A 15,748-nucleotide genomic window follows, 5' to 3' on the forward strand; every position below is an offset into this window, starting at 1 on the left:
CTGTGGGAAGGTGGCCGTTGAAATCTGCATTCCTTTTCTCTCACACAGCGTGCAAGGCCGAAATGTGCATTCAGCACAGCGGAGAGTCCCGGGGGAGCAGCTGACCTCTTAACACCAGCCAAGTGGCCAATTAGCTGCTAAAATGATGTTCCTCTTTAGTTGTGTAGATCAGGGGAGGGGGGCGAGGGGGCTGTTCCACAGGTGATCTAAGCCAGCAGTCAAGAGGCTGGGCTGAGGGGAAAAGCTGGAAGAGGACGCAGCGCGTGGAATTCGGAGTTGGTCGTATCCGGCTGCGAGACTTGCCGACATAACTCTAGCCAAAGGTAGTTCGGTGGGCTAAAGCGCTTGCTCCAGCATAACGTGTTTAAATCCTTGCGGAGGGAGGTTGGCTCTGTTTTGTGCCCTTCGAAGTTTGTAAGATGCTTTCTTTTCAGCTTTCAAGATCTCAAACAACCCGTGGAATAAAATGTGAGGTAGTATTGAACACTTGCAAATGTGTTTGATAAAACAGATATCGTCTACTCCGCGTGATTCACCGCACTCCTCTTGTCCGGACTGGCGCTCCTATGTGTCGACTGGTCGCCATTTCAGTTTGCTCTCAGATTGTAAAATTGCAGAACGGGAGTATTTCGCAAAGCAGCTCACGCACAAAAATAATTTACATTATTTTGGTTAGAAAAGATAGTGTCTCCCCCAAACGAATATAGGTATTGAAGAATTTATGAACGCCAAAAAGGAGCTGTGCGTTGAGGAATAAACATTTTAAAAACAAACGCAACAGGTAGCTCCCTGAAAAAGTAGGACGTTTCTCGATTGGACATCAAACTCACGAGTTCTTCTTCTAGAAGTAGTAAAATTGTATCCACGATCTCCCTTCCCTTAAACGTATCCTAGGTTTCTCCGAAATGCAAACGGTCAATATGAAGGGGAGAAATGCTCGTGCTTGCTAAAATGAACCAATTATGTAAATTAATCAAGGAGTCCTCTCCCCTGCCTCCCTGAAGTCAGAAGGCGCTGAGCAGGGGGCTGCCGGGAAATAAATAAAAGTTATAGACTTACGGCTCGCGCAACTGTTGTCTTTGCCAGCGCGAGCTCCGCCAACGGGGGCCAGGAGCAGAGTGCCGGTGATCAGGCTAGGTCGACGGATGCCTCCTCCTTCCCGGGGCTTTAATCCCCCTTTGTCCGCGTGTCTGGGTATTTCATGGAGCTCAGGGCTTCGGGGCCCTCCCGCTCCTGGAGCAGAAAGAAAGCGCAGAGCTCGGAGGCTCGCCGTCTCCTCCCCCTTCTAGCTGAGCGAGATGTTGTTGAGATTGAGAGCAGATGGGGCTGGTCCCGGGCAGCGGGAGCCCCCTTGGTGAGCTTCCTGCTCTGGATTTGGAGGGGGTGAGGGAATCACGTGTTGCAGGCATAAGAGTCTGAAGGAACACTGCGAGTGTTATATTAAAAAGTTTATGGATTAAACTGGTCGCTTTGCAAACAGTCAGGATGCTTCTGCATCCCGTAAGTGGCAACAATTAACCAGCGTCCTTACAGAAAACGAGCCGAGCCTAGCCTAGCACTTGGATACCCTGAGCTTTAAGCACTACTAATTATTATTAATGACGAAACAGCTTGCCTTTCCTATAGGTCCCGTCTTTCAGATGGAGATGTGCTCCGTAATGTTGCACAGTAACACTCAAAACAACCACAGCACTGACCAAAAATATCATGGAAACTCGTGTGAATATAAAATGGACGAAGTCTATTCGATTTCAGAATCTGTCACATTCTACATAGCAGGGAGCACAGACAACCAAAGCCGATCGCTGAAGATTAGCCATAAAAGTTAAACAATTCATTTGGCGCACGAGTGCCAACCTCTGGACCTCATTACGCACACACCTGAGAAGCCAGCAAAAACAAATAGCCTGCAAGAGTTTGAAAACGTTCCTTTCTCGACAAGCACACCACCGCCTTTCTCCGAGGCAGAGCAGAAATGCCTTGGAGAAACGCAGCGTCCTTTTCGGATTCGGGGGCGTGTTTTGCTGTTATCTCCTCTTGACATTGGCTGGAGGAGATAATTAGACTTTCTGCAAAAAACACGCCCCCCGATCCGAAAAGGACGGGGCCTGATCAGAGTGACGGGACCTCTTCTCCAATGGCTGGCCAGCATTGAAGAGGCCAGCCAATGGAGAACAGGGGAGAAGAGGGGCGGGTTCAAGCCCCTCTTCTCCAAGTCATTAAATCTCGGATCGAGACTGCGCAAGCGCAGCCTTCGAGCCGAGACCTAAAAACAAAACTATGCGTCCCAGAACGCAACATTTTTACAATTTAAAGGTGCCACTTGTGCATTGCATCTACCTGGCAACTATGTACACACATAGTTCACCCAATATCTAAACGTTTATTCAGGGTAGGTGTGGTCCTAGGATGAGAAAAGAGACGAACCAAAACCACGTTCGTAAAGAACTCACATCAAGTAAAAGGAATAGGAAGGGCCTCAAATAAGATGCGTGTTTAATGCTGGTTTCGAGACCCTTACATTAACAAGCATTGGCAAAGCTAATAGGTTTTGCCTACGCAAAATCTATTGGCTTTGTCAATGTTTTATCTTACATGTTGAACAGCAGTTGATCTGCTGAGCAACATGGCTTGAAGTGGACTAAAAAACAATATGACATGGCGAGCATTGACTGCGTCACTGTTATTTTTTTTTTTTTACTTATAAGACTATAAGACATATGTGATGTTGCACAGCAGCTCACTGCTGCTCTACATGAACAAAAGAGCGCATCGACAAAGCCGATAGATTTTGCATAGGTGGAATTTATGCCTCTGCCAGTCTTCTTTTTTTAAATAAAAGAGATGCAGCTCACATACATATATAACCTGGTTTTACATGTGAACAGAAGTTATTTGGTGCACCAGAGTGCATCAGATAATGATGAACTCTAGTAAGAGGGTTCTCGCTGTGAAAATGTTTAATTTGTGGCAACTGTGGCTAACTGTGCACATCTTAGGTTTGAGTTGGGGTTGTATAGGTGTTAGGTATTATAAAACAAAGATTTACCCAATATTCCTCACTTTCAGTCATAAAAAGTGTGTTTCAGTAAGTAAAAGTTCACAATCTCACCTTAACCAAACTGCAAGTTACAGTGTTGACTGCACTTGTCATATTTTGCCTAGATGCCTTTATTTATGTATCTGGTTTAGCACATCTATACCGCAGCTCTGTGCTGACTCTGCTAGGTGCTCTCATCCAAGGATACTCAAGCACACACCTCGCAACCAGCACGCTACACACACATTTCAATTGAACACACAAACGCTTGACACAGGCTGCCGAGTTCAATTCGCTTGTAGGTTTACAAGTGTAAGACAATAAACACAGGGGTGCTGAGTAAAACTGAAACCAAACTCTTACTGACCTGGTCAATTAGGGAGAAGTAGAAGGAATAAATAGCTGTTTGGCCAGTTAAAAGCGGCGCTGCTGATTTATACTGTCAAATGGCTCATTATAACAAACAAATAGGTGTTCTCTTTTAGAAGAACTTTAAGGCTGTTATCAGTTCTGGATTTCATCCTTTAAATGGAGGCCTATAAAAAAGGTTTCAACTAGGTGCAGTCTGATTAGTTCTTACTAAAAATATAACATTTTAAAGCACTGTAAGCACTTAAATACAGAGGGGCAGATTTACAAGCCCCTTGCGACACTTTTACGCCGAAGCATTGCTGGAGTTGCGTCGTGCTTGCGACACGACTCCAGCAATGCGTTGCTTTTACGCCAATAGATGCGTCACACATCTATCAATCCTTGTGCCACGGTGCGCAGCATTGTAAAATGTGACGCATCCATGGTGGCACAAGGTTTTTTTTGCGTGACCCAAATTAACTGGCGCATCTCTGCTGAAATGCAGAGATGCGTCAGTTCTTGTAAACGCACCTTCGGTCAGCTGCCTTTTCCTTGAGGGGAACGGCTTTCTTTTTTCCTGCTTTCTTCAGCCGTGAGGGGAACGGCTTACCTGTATGGATGTCCTGCCGTGAGGGGAACGGCTTATCAGCGTGAATCTCCTGCCGCGAGGGGAGCGGCTCTGGGTCCCAGGCATTCCATCTCCCAGCAGGCGTGGGCAGTCGCCTGCCGTTGACGTCATCCAGAGCGCCAGGAGGTGCGATAAGAAGCTCCTTGGCCTCCCGCAGCGTGGGACATGTGCGGGCGGCGCCCGGGCCAAGGGCGGGCCCGTCCTTGTCAGGAAGAGGCAGGGCCACCCCTCTTGCATTTTGGGGCCCAGGCCTTCGTCCTCCACTAGAGTCAGCTGAAAGGTACTGTGAGATTTTTCTTTAACTGCCCTTGCATTTGCAGTTGATATTTCCCCCCACATTGACATTTGGAACTGGTATGTTCCGTGGCCAAGTTGACTGGGCATAACATTAATAATTACCTTCTATTCCAGCGTGGTGTGATTGGATCCTCTGGGACTTGCTTATACCTATAACCGGGACATTGTACAACGCACTTTATTGACAGTAACTTGTTCATATGCCCATTTGCTGCTAAATACATTAAGCACATCGCACTTTTGTCCTTTGGGGCCAGGTCTTGTTAGCCTCAGTACTTTGTACCTTCTGGTCTTTCTTTACACACCCTTCTGCTCCCAAACATATTAAGCACGTTTCAATTTTGTCCTCAGGGGCAAGGTTTTGTTTGGCTTCTGACTAACTCTGAAATCCAGTTGATTGGTTATTTGTCAACCTGATTCTTGGGTCTGTGTTTACCTAGTTTCCTTTTTAGGTCTCGCCTGGCTATCGCATAAGCGATCGCACAGCGAGACTTATGTAGCGGCTTCAGAAAATGCTCCCAAAGGCTTCCCAGGCGGATCGGGTGGCGGTTACGCCCACAACCACGCGCATTCCATTTGCCACCAGCTACTTCCTGTGCGTGCGCCGCCTCACGCATTCAGAGAGATTTAGTAAGGGGCACAAGACCTTAGGAATGTGGTTTATGGCCAGTGCATGTGAGGCATTCAAGCGCGAAGCTGGCATCTGGCATCGGACTTGAAAGCAGCAGATTGCTTTTGCCAGCGCGCGCTCGGCCTCACTTCCTGCATCCCCTCTTACAACAATTAACTTTCGTTATAACTCACACCCCATATGCTCGTTCCCTCCCACCCTTCCTTTGATGTCCGCTTTTCTTGTTGTTTACAAACCACGCCACACACTGCTGCACGCCACGCACTGCTGCACACCGCACACTGCTGCATGCCGCACACTACCGCATGCCACACACTGCTGCATTACACACTGCTGCATTACACACTAGTGCACGCCGCACACTGTTGCACGCCTCACACTGTTGCACGCCTCACACTGCTGCACACCACACACTGCTGCACGCCACACACTGCTGCACACCACACACTGCTGCACGCCACACACTGCTGCACGCCACACACTGCTGCATGCCTCACATTGCTGCACGCCGCACACTGCTGCACGCCTCACACTGCTGCACGCCGCACACTGCTGCATGCCACACACTGCTGCACGCCACACTGCTGCACGCCACACACTGCTGCATGCCACACACTGCTGCATGCAGCACACTGCTGCACGCCGCACACTGCTGCACGCCGCACACTGCTACACGAAACACTGCTGTACGCCTCACACTGCTGCACGCCACACACTGCTGCACGCCACACACTGCTGCATGCCACACACTGCTGCACGCCACACACTGCTGCATGCCTCACATTGCTGCACGCCGCACACTGCTGCACGCCTCACACTGCTGCACGCCGCACACTGCTGCATGCCACACACTGCTGCACGCCACACTGCTGCACGCCACACACTGCTGCATGCCGCTGCACGCCACACACTGCTGCACGCCACACACTGCTGCACGCCTCACACTGCTGCACGCCACACACTGCTGCACGCCGCACACTGCTGCACTCCACACACTGCTTTTATGCAAGTGTATGCTACTTACATTGTAGATGACAATGCCTTTTATTTGTTTTAAAACCAAAACATAAATAAAAGGCATTGTAATTTTACAATGCAAATAGCTCAAACTCGTATAAATGCGAGACCTATTGCATTGCAAATGCTTGTTGTATTATTGTATGATTGTTTCTCCTCTTGCTTTGGATATGGGGAAGCGTGACTGTGCACCCAAAAAAAAATCCTTCGGTGTTAATACCGGCCCCACTCCCCCAAACTTCAATTGATAGGCTTCAGAGAGCTATCGGGGTAGTCTAGACTGAAATCGATAGTCCAGAGTCTATCCTTAGCCCACTAAAATCCTTACCTGGACCAAGCGAGACTTTGTTATCACCCTTACAACCCTCCCCAGCAAAACCAAAAACCCGTAAAGGTAGAATTAACACTACTTTACCTAAAGCCGTGAGGTGAAAAACGGGCAATGGGACAGGTTCAAATAAAAAGACCAGTCCAGAAATTAGCCTGAGGGTGAATCAGTCAGACTGGTAAGAGTGGTAGAACCCCCCTCAAACTCTTATAAAAATTCTGACTGCCCTTCATGGGTGAGGAACTTGATAGTGGAACTAGAGGCACAGATGAGAGCCATTGTTAAAGAAGAATTAGCGCTCCACCTTGGGAACAGAGCTAGCGGCCAGATGTCTGCCCTGTGTGTACTGGGAAACCCTCTGGTTAATATTTTGCCGGCTCCAGTGGAGAAGAAAGACTGTAGCTCACAGATGGACAAAGTAGGGCAACCTCCACTAGCTAGAGGTGGCACTTCCACCATTCCATCATGCCCAGTCCCTATGAGTGCTGTCAAGACAGGGGCTCCTAGCGCTGCTCAAGAGGGTAATGTTCACTCTCCTGGTGAGGAACCCGGTACATACCGTGCTCAAATAAGGAGGGACATTCCTAGCACCAGGGGTTCTAGCACGCAGAGTGCGAGTTCCCATCCTGATCAAATGATAGATAGGGAAGTGCCTATCTCAGGAGATAATGTGAACGCAGGTCCAGTCCCCCCGGCCCTGCCAATAATCGATTTACCCCCAGCCTCACTCCCTTATGTTACAGTTTTAACTGGTGTACCTAAAATAAAAACTGCACAGAAAGAACCACAGCTGGAATTGAGAAACAAGTGCCTTTTCTGGCTCACCAGGCATGGACAGTTCCCCTATGATAGGGCGGGTGAGATACTACTAGTTCGAAGAGTGGGTTGGGTTGGCAAGAACCCTAAGACAATCAAAGGAGATGGTATAGTTATTAATTTCAGTAATCCCCGGGAAGTTCGAATTTTGGCTGACCAGTCTCCCAGCTTTCATGCACCGCCTACAGGGATCCAACTACACACCTTGGCCTTTTTCTATTCCTGTAACTACCCATCACCATGAACCCCTTGCACTAGAGCTCCAACTACACACCTTGGCCTTTTTGTATTCCTGTTACTACCCATCACCATGGACCCCTTGCACTAGAGCTCCAACACATTGGTTACAACCCCATCCTACATTTGGCCAGTCCTGCAGAATACAGTATAATGTTGCAGTAGCAAATAGGTTTGGGGCACTTGAAGGGGTAGATTGACTTTCAACCCCATCTGATCCCTCTTCTACACAGGGGCTAGGGGGGACCGAAAGAGTGCCTAATCCGAAAATCACTGGGATGCAGTCCCTAAACATTGCTGGTGCGACACAAGATGCTTCAGGTGTACCTCATCATGAATCTCACCTGGGACTCCAATGCTCAATAGGTGCTGCCTTAGATGTATCAAATAATCAAGCCCCTCTTACCTCTGAATTTATAATCCCATCTATGGACAGGAACAGATCCTTAGTGGAAGTGGGAGTACCAGACTCCGAGATCGAGCCAGACATCACACAAACTCCGAACACCTCTGGTCCTATTGTGGGTGATGCCACCTCGAACTTGGGCCTCCAGCTGAGGGTACTGACGTGGAACATTGCCGGTATTAAAAACAAACTTCAAAATCCTGATTGGATACAATTTGTACAAAATCATGATGTGTGTATGTTCCAGGGGACCTGGGCTAGAGAGGACTCTGTCATGAGGGGCTTTGCAACTTATAATGTGCTAGCAACTAGGGGAGGTAGAGGTAGACTATCGGGAGGGTTAGGCACGTGGGTCGCTACACAGCTGGACTGTACTGTTGAACAGTTGAATACCTCTTCGGATGATATCCAGTGTACCCTCCTTACTTGTAATGCTGGGATTAAAATTGCATTTATTAACATCTATTCCCGTCCGGTAACCTTTGCCCAGGAATCCCAGACCATAGACATACTTACCACATTCATTGAGCTAGTTCCCCCGAATACTAGGATGGTGATAGGAGGTGATTTTAATTGTCAGTTTGAGCCCCTAGCCCTCCCTACTGACTCTTCGCTCACTGCAGAGGATTCTCTTTGGCTAATTCCTGAACCGCAGATTCCTCCGGTGGGAGCTTGGACCCCCTTGGTACTACAGATCAATGCAGTCACACTAACTCATGCACTGAGTACTAAGTCAGACCAACCAGGAAAATCTACTTTTAATAGACCGGGATAAGCATCACTATTGGACTATATTCTGGTGGAAGCAAGTATATGGCATTGGGTAGTCGACTTCGCTGTCTGGCCAAGACACAACAGCGACCATAATGCTCTGGTACTCGATCTTAAGCTTCAGGAACTTCATAGTCCCCCAATCACTAGCCCCCTCTCTGGTACCAACCTATCTTTAGACAATAATAGAAGGAGAATTAGGTGGGAAACCCTGAAGCAGTCACCAGGCAAGGCTGCTGCCCCGTATTTCCCTAATTATTCCACCTTTATTGGTAATGGAGAAGGCTGCACAGAACCTCAACTCTCCTGGTACTATCGCTCAACTTATGGCTATCCATGCGGACCTGACCACTAGCCTGACCAACATCTTTAATCCCCTGATACACTCTAAAGGCAAGAGGACCCCTAAATCCACTTGGTTTAACAACTCCTGCCGAGTGGCAAAGGGTTCCCTCATTGACGCCATAAAATTAAAAGACAGATCTCTGATAAAAACTAGGAGGGCCTTATAAAGTGATAGTCTGAAGTTAGCCAAAACGGAGTGGGAGTCTGAAAGATGGGATGCAATTAAACAGGCTCTCACTAATTAGACATGAGGGCGTTTTGGACCCTGGTTCGAACAGTTAGTTCCTCAGAGAGCTCACCTATTGAGCCGAATATTGCTGCAGACGCTTGGAAACTTCTCTTCCAATTGTTGTATTCCACCCAGGACATTATAGAGCCCATAGGGGGAATCTTGCCAACTGTTGCGGGGAATCCCCTCGAAGACGATGTAGGGTTTACCCTGACTGAAGTGCTGAGTGCAATTGGGAAGCTCCCCCTTGAAAAGGCCCCTGGATTAGATAAGATTCCTGGGGATCTATTTCGGGATCAGCCCAATATCTGGGGCCCATATCTATGTGTAATTTTTAATGTCATATTAAATGGCATGAAAATCCTGGATACTTGGTTAGGGGCAGAAATCTTCCCAGTGTACAAGAAGGGCTCTCCCCTCCTGCCCACTAATTACAGGCCAATAAGCCTGATTGAGTTAACTCAGAAGTTATTTGCCAGGATTCTCCTGGAGCGCCTCCAGTCCTGGGTGGACGAGCGTAAGATTCTGAGTGCGTACCAGGCAGGCTTTCGTAAAAATATTTCTACCATTGACCAAATCTTTAGGCTCCAATTATTATATTGGAAGAAGGTGACTATAGAGGGTGGGAGCCTCTATTTGATCTTTTTTGTTCCTAAATCAGCCTTCGATGTGGTGCCTCGTGACAAACTTTGGGCAGCTCTAGAACAACTGGGCATTCCGCCCTATTTGCTCTCTTTGATCAAGCTACTGCACACTGGAAATTTTACCCAGGTGAGATATGGGAAATATGGGGAATTGACCCCACGCTTCCCAGTGAATAGGGGTGTAAGGCAGGGGTGGGTTTTGGCCCCCACACTGTTCTGTCTTTTTATTAATGCCCTGGTGGACCAACTAAATGAGGTAGCCAACATCGATACCCCAAAGCTCGCCCGTGGCAAGGTGCCAGCAATGATGTTTGCGGATGACACCTTGTTACTATCTAAATCGCCCACGGGCATCCAAAGGACCCTTGACAGCTTCTCTTTATTTTGCAAAAATAGGGGCTTAGAGATTAACACACTAAAATCCAAATACATGGTATTTAACCCTAGTAAAACATCTCGACCTAATCCTACCCTAAATGGTATCCAGCTAGAGAGGGTAACTGTCTTCGACTATCAGGGTGTTACGCTGACAGAAACCTTTGGGTGGGGCCCACAGCAAGAAAAGGTAGGCTTAAGGTTAGCACAGATGGCCGGGGGAATAGCAAAATTATACAGTAACTCAACTTCTAAACAACCGGGTCCGTTGACTGAGATATATAAAGTCCAAATCAGGAGTGCTATAATGTATGGGGCAGAACTTTGGGGACACCTCCCTGTAGGTGGACTGGTTAAAACCGAGAACACGTTTATGCGACAGCTCTTGGGCCTACCGCAAAGCACCCCTCTTATCCCCCTACGTATGGACCTCGGGATTAGACCCATAGATGAGGAGATCGGACTGCGACCCTTGACTCTTTGGCGTAGACTATGGGCGACTCCCGAGCTAATAGCCTACCAGTCGGAACTCAAGGCGATCTTGGGGCTCCCAGGGGCGAGAAAACTATCCTGGTTTGCGCACATAAAAGATCTGTGCCTTAGACTAGGCTGGCCGAACCTATGGACCCACCCTGAGGAAGTGTGCCCAACAATATCAAGGCTCGAACTGGTCAAAAGTTACAGACAGTTTAGATTTCACTGAAATTCAAGGGAGTACAAAATCAGGCCGTTTAACCTCTGACTTCCACAATTTTAAAGATCAGTATTTATTTGAGGCCTTTCTTGACAATGTTCATCTGTTTATGGCAAGGAAACTCTATGCCCAGTTTAGATTGGGTTGCTTGCCGGTCCATGCACTTACAAACAAATGGTCAAAAGCTTCCCCTGTTGGATGTCCTGCCTGCAATAGCCAAGAAGAGACACCCATTCATGTTTTCTTTCTCTTGTCCAGGATATAACGAACCCAGGAGGTATTGGCTCTAACCAATATGCAGGAACCTGGGGTATGGACAGTCACGGGAGGCCTTTAGAGTTTTGAGAACCGACACTCATCCCCCGATTGTTTTTGCTGTGTCCCGTTTCCTTAACTCTATGTGGCATAGGCGCCGTACGTTTTTAATCTCCCCCCGCACATGATAAATGTCCCTTCGCCATTTCCTACTGTTTTGATCTTACTAATACATGAAATCATTGTTTAATTCGCCTTTTAAACTTTTATATCTTTTTAACGGTTCAATTTACTGTACATGGCTTTATTCTGTAATGTTTATTGATGTTTTTATTGCCCAAATTCAGTGATGTATGCATTTTATTTTTTGCTTTTATGGTCTATAAAACTTGGAAAATGGAAATGGTAAATGTAGCCCAGAATCTTTATGCATATTTTGCGTCACCTTATCTTTTACTGAATGAAGACTATCTTATTCCATGTGTAATGCATTTCTACTGTTTATGGCTATATGACTTCATTCTTTGTTAAACGGGCGTTAAACCCTCTCGCACAGCTTGTGGCATGTTTCATCATTGGCTCTGCTTCTAATTTGAAATAAACATCCACAGTGTAAGCATGTGCTAAAATGTCAAGTTGGTTCAAAAGATGGATAACTTAAAAAGGAAAAACTGGAGTATATTACTAAAACAACAACCACAATGCAAAACAAAATCCTGAAACATAGAACGAGAAGAGCTTGATGTGGGCCAGAATATTTCAGCAGCCAGATGAGATAAATGTACCTACAGTAAAATTAAAGAATGTTGTGAAAACCCGGCACGGCTGTCGCAGTCTTGGACTTCCATAGGTCTCCCGGCACTTTAGATTGTTTCCGTTGCCTCTTCAGTTGATTTTGCCGGCTTAATCTGAAAATGTTGAATTGAAGTTTACCCATTTCGACCCCGCCATCTTTCCCTGAGTGCAGCCGGTGTCTCGCATGTTTTTTTTGCTCGAGCACCACCCAAGGAGAGGGTTTTGGTGAAATACTTGCATTTTTAATACTCTTTTTTTCTGCGCCTCCTCCTTTAGTGGTGTTACCCTCGGCTGTGCTTTCAACCGCTGTATAGATGGTTCACCATAAAGATGTTCTGCCCTCCTCGAGATCAAGAAGATCCCTCCTGGACCAGCAGTGGAATTACTACAGCAGGAATACCGGGGATGCTGCTGATCGCCTCCCCTGGAGGCACCATGATGCTAAGATGATGTTAAGAAAACTGCTGAGAGCAATAATTTTCCATTTTTTGGTACGTGTCCAGTTTTCATTAACATGTCATAATTAATGGAGTTGGTGACTTGTAGCTGAAATGAGTTCTAAACATAATATTGTACTTCTTTCTAATAAGTGAGCGCTGCTGGCGTTTAAAAGCACACTAAATCAGACACAGCACTAAAAATGTATTTGCTCTCCCAACCCCCCCCCGACACCCGCATTAGCATGAGCACGAGTTACATTACACAACATTCATTTTGGTAGGCACGGGGAGATTAAGGGGCATATGCTCAAGGAGTTATCGCCATCTTATCGCAGCCAAAGTCGCGATAAATTTATCGCACCATTCACAAGCTGGTGCTAACAGCCGATATCACTAGTTTTCCGGCGATAGCATCCTCAAAAAACATCGCCACGGATGACCCTGGCAACTATCGCTAATGAGATGCAGAGTAGGCGTTCCCGAGCAAAAAGCCACGACAACACCACACTGCAACATTTCCAACGACCAGCCAGATCTGCGGTAAGAAAACAAAACATGCGATAAGGCGCGTTAGCAACAGGAAATTACCACCTTCTCTGACCTGATGTAAAGTCGGACAACAACTGGCAGCAGCCAAGGGAGCACAGCCCAGAGCCACACCTGAAGAACAACAGATACCATGGAGCCAACCATCATGCAGCTCGGAGCCCCAACAGGGCCACAACACCCACTGCCACCCAAGCATTAGTCAGACTAAAATTAGGCATGATAGCTCCTTTGTCTCAATACCCAAGGCGGAAGGACATCCGACCTTGGTCTCCATTGCGCCCGGCAACCCCTGAGTAAGATACCATACCAGACTCGTACAAATTCCACACCACGAACTGCGCTAATGAAAGAGCAACGTGTCCACACCCCACACACACACTAGTCCCTGCTCGAGGTACACCTGCATGGCATGCCCCCAACACATTGCCAAAAAACAACCCATACATCCAAACTGTGAACACACATACGACTCATTTCTCCGAGCTGTGGCATATCATCCACAGAACTGCCGCCGGTCTGAGGAGTGCCGGTGATACAAGACCAACAAACGCAATGGCAGGCAATCCCGGGCAGATGCACAACCCCTGTCACGTGGAACCGTACCGTGCATGGATGCTGCATCTGCTGGGAGCTCTGCCAATGGTAGTTTTGTGAATCAGTTACAGTCTGAGTTTCCGGCTTGCGTACGTCACATGCGTCCAGCCCTGGTTCCACTGTCGATCATGCACATTCGAATGGCCCATGGAGGTCTGCCTATCCAACACAACGGTAACCAAACTGGTTTATGACTTGTGTGTGCGCCCCCTGTTGGCCCACGAACAGAAGTGCAACCGGGATAGGCGTGCATGGGATGCCCTGATCTGTGGCGTTTGCGCTGGCAGTAGTAGATGGGAGATTGCACAAGTCATCGTGTGCAGTGACCACATCGAGGCACTCCCTTTATTGGGCTGTGTTGCGGATCGGTGAAACTGCGTGGTCGGAGCACATCTGTCCAGACCAGGGAATGGATTGGCTCTCTGTCTTGTTCCTTGAATTTGAGAACGACGTACTTCTGGAACTTATTGCCTATGAAGCAGCGCTCGCATTCATGGACGAGTAACTACCTTCCTGCAGCCACAACTGATTGACACCCAGAGCACAGGTCACAACACCGTGTTGCATTGTGGAGGAATGGTCCCATAGGCCACAACAACAGTGGACATGTCTGCATTCGCTCGGACTCAGAATACATGTGCGTGCACCTACACGAGCTTGTCACACACCTGTGCAAGGTGAGGCAGACCCATGGGCGGAGCTGCACAGCGTCATTTGGCAACGTTCCTAAATCTGACATACTGCTGGAGGGAGACTACACACATGGCAATGTAGCACGACATGTGACCTTGTTGGTCCCTGTCACCTGCTCACTGTCAGCATAGCACACTGTCGGCGCAGTCCGGTGGTACAGCTCCATGCAGATCCTATGGGCTGTGAGTCGTGTCCCCTGACACGGGGCTATGAGCAGACGCCTTACATCACATGATTCGACCAGCAAGGCAAGGTGGGCTGAGACCGTTGCCAAACGTAAGGATATGTGTTCATTTTTGCCTCAAGTAGATTGAAAGAAAGTGGAGTTTTCCGCTTCCAGGTTGGAGGCGCGCACTAATATACTGAGACCTTTGAAGGTCTACTTCAAGTTAATTGTTTACAAAGAAGAAGTTCTTTCAAAGTTGCAATCCTGTTTGAAATCAGTATTTATTTTCATTTAAATTTCATTTAGATTTCATTACTTGTCTTTCGCAAATTCATTCTTTGCTGAAATATATTTACATTGCAATTTCACAATCACCCAATGCATTTCGGGTCGATAAGATGACCCTTCCTCAGGGGTCTGTAAATGGAAAAGACAAGAAAATCTTCAGGGCTATTCAGCCTGTTCGAACACTTAATTAATACAATGCAGGTTCAACGCTCTGATTATTGCACAACAGTTTGTTCAAACGTATCTCACTAGTCATGAATATCACGCATTTCTAAATTAAATGCCCTTCAAATATTGTGCTGAACTGTCTAACTCAAAAGTGCCTTCTACTGGTGGCCTTTTATACAATAATCAAGTTTAAAGAACCACCTGTGAACTAACAAAATATTATGACTTAAAACAATAGACTATGTCTTAGTGTGTATTCTATTCTCAGTGTATTGACATCACAGACCAATTATGAAAAAACACTGGTCTCTTATCACAGAAGAACCGGATCTTCAACCATTGGTAGCAAATCAAATTACATTTGCGTACAAAAGATCCAAAAATCTGAAAGAACTAATGAAGAGTCAATACACTGAGAATAAGAAGATCACACATAAAGGAATGAGAAGATGTGAAAATTGCATACATTGCAACAATGTGATAATTGGCCAACATTTTACCCATCCCATGACTGGGAAAAGGATTCCCTTATCACACTCAAGTACTTGTGATACCAAAGGAGTAATTTATGGAATAAAATGTCCTTGTGGCAAATTATATATAGGACAAACGGAACGCAAGATAAAAACAAGAATAACAGAACACAAAAGTAACATAAGGAATAAGAACCAAAAGTCGACATTGGCTACACACTGGATAGAAGCAGGTCATAACATCACACAGTTAAGATTCACTATATTGGAAGTGATTAAGCCACACCCAACCATGGATGCGCATAAACAAAGATTGAGAGCGGAATATTTTTGGATCAGAAAAATGGACAGTATGCAACCGAAAGGAATTAATGACAGGATAGAATTATCATGCTTTCTCTGAACAATTGTTGAGTGAAAAGTTATTGTACCCCTGCATAAACTCTACATCGTCATCCCAATCCAATATGGCTGAACCCATAATAACCATTTCACATTTTCACTTTAATACTGTACTT

At 46.7% G+C, this 15,748-nt stretch overlaps 1 protein-coding gene across 1 annotated transcript in view; it reads left to right on the top strand.

Annotated features, from left to right (window-relative positions):
* Positions 1–211: 211 nt before the first annotated feature.
* The window catches only part of MTG1 (mitochondrial ribosome associated GTPase 1), a 214,659-nt gene continuing 199,122 nt past the window's right edge, over positions 212–15,748 (top strand). The window contains exon 1 of the mRNA XM_085608706.1: positions 212–323. The gene's annotated coding sequence lies outside the window, so the exon portion shown is untranslated. The remainder of the gene's footprint in view (positions 324–15,748) is intronic.

This window comes from Triturus cristatus, chromosome 1_2 (assembly GCF_964204655.1).
Source record: "Triturus cristatus chromosome 1_2, aTriCri1.1, whole genome shotgun sequence".
NCBI classification, from domain to species: domain Eukaryota; kingdom Metazoa; phylum Chordata; class Amphibia; order Caudata; family Salamandridae; genus Triturus; species Triturus cristatus.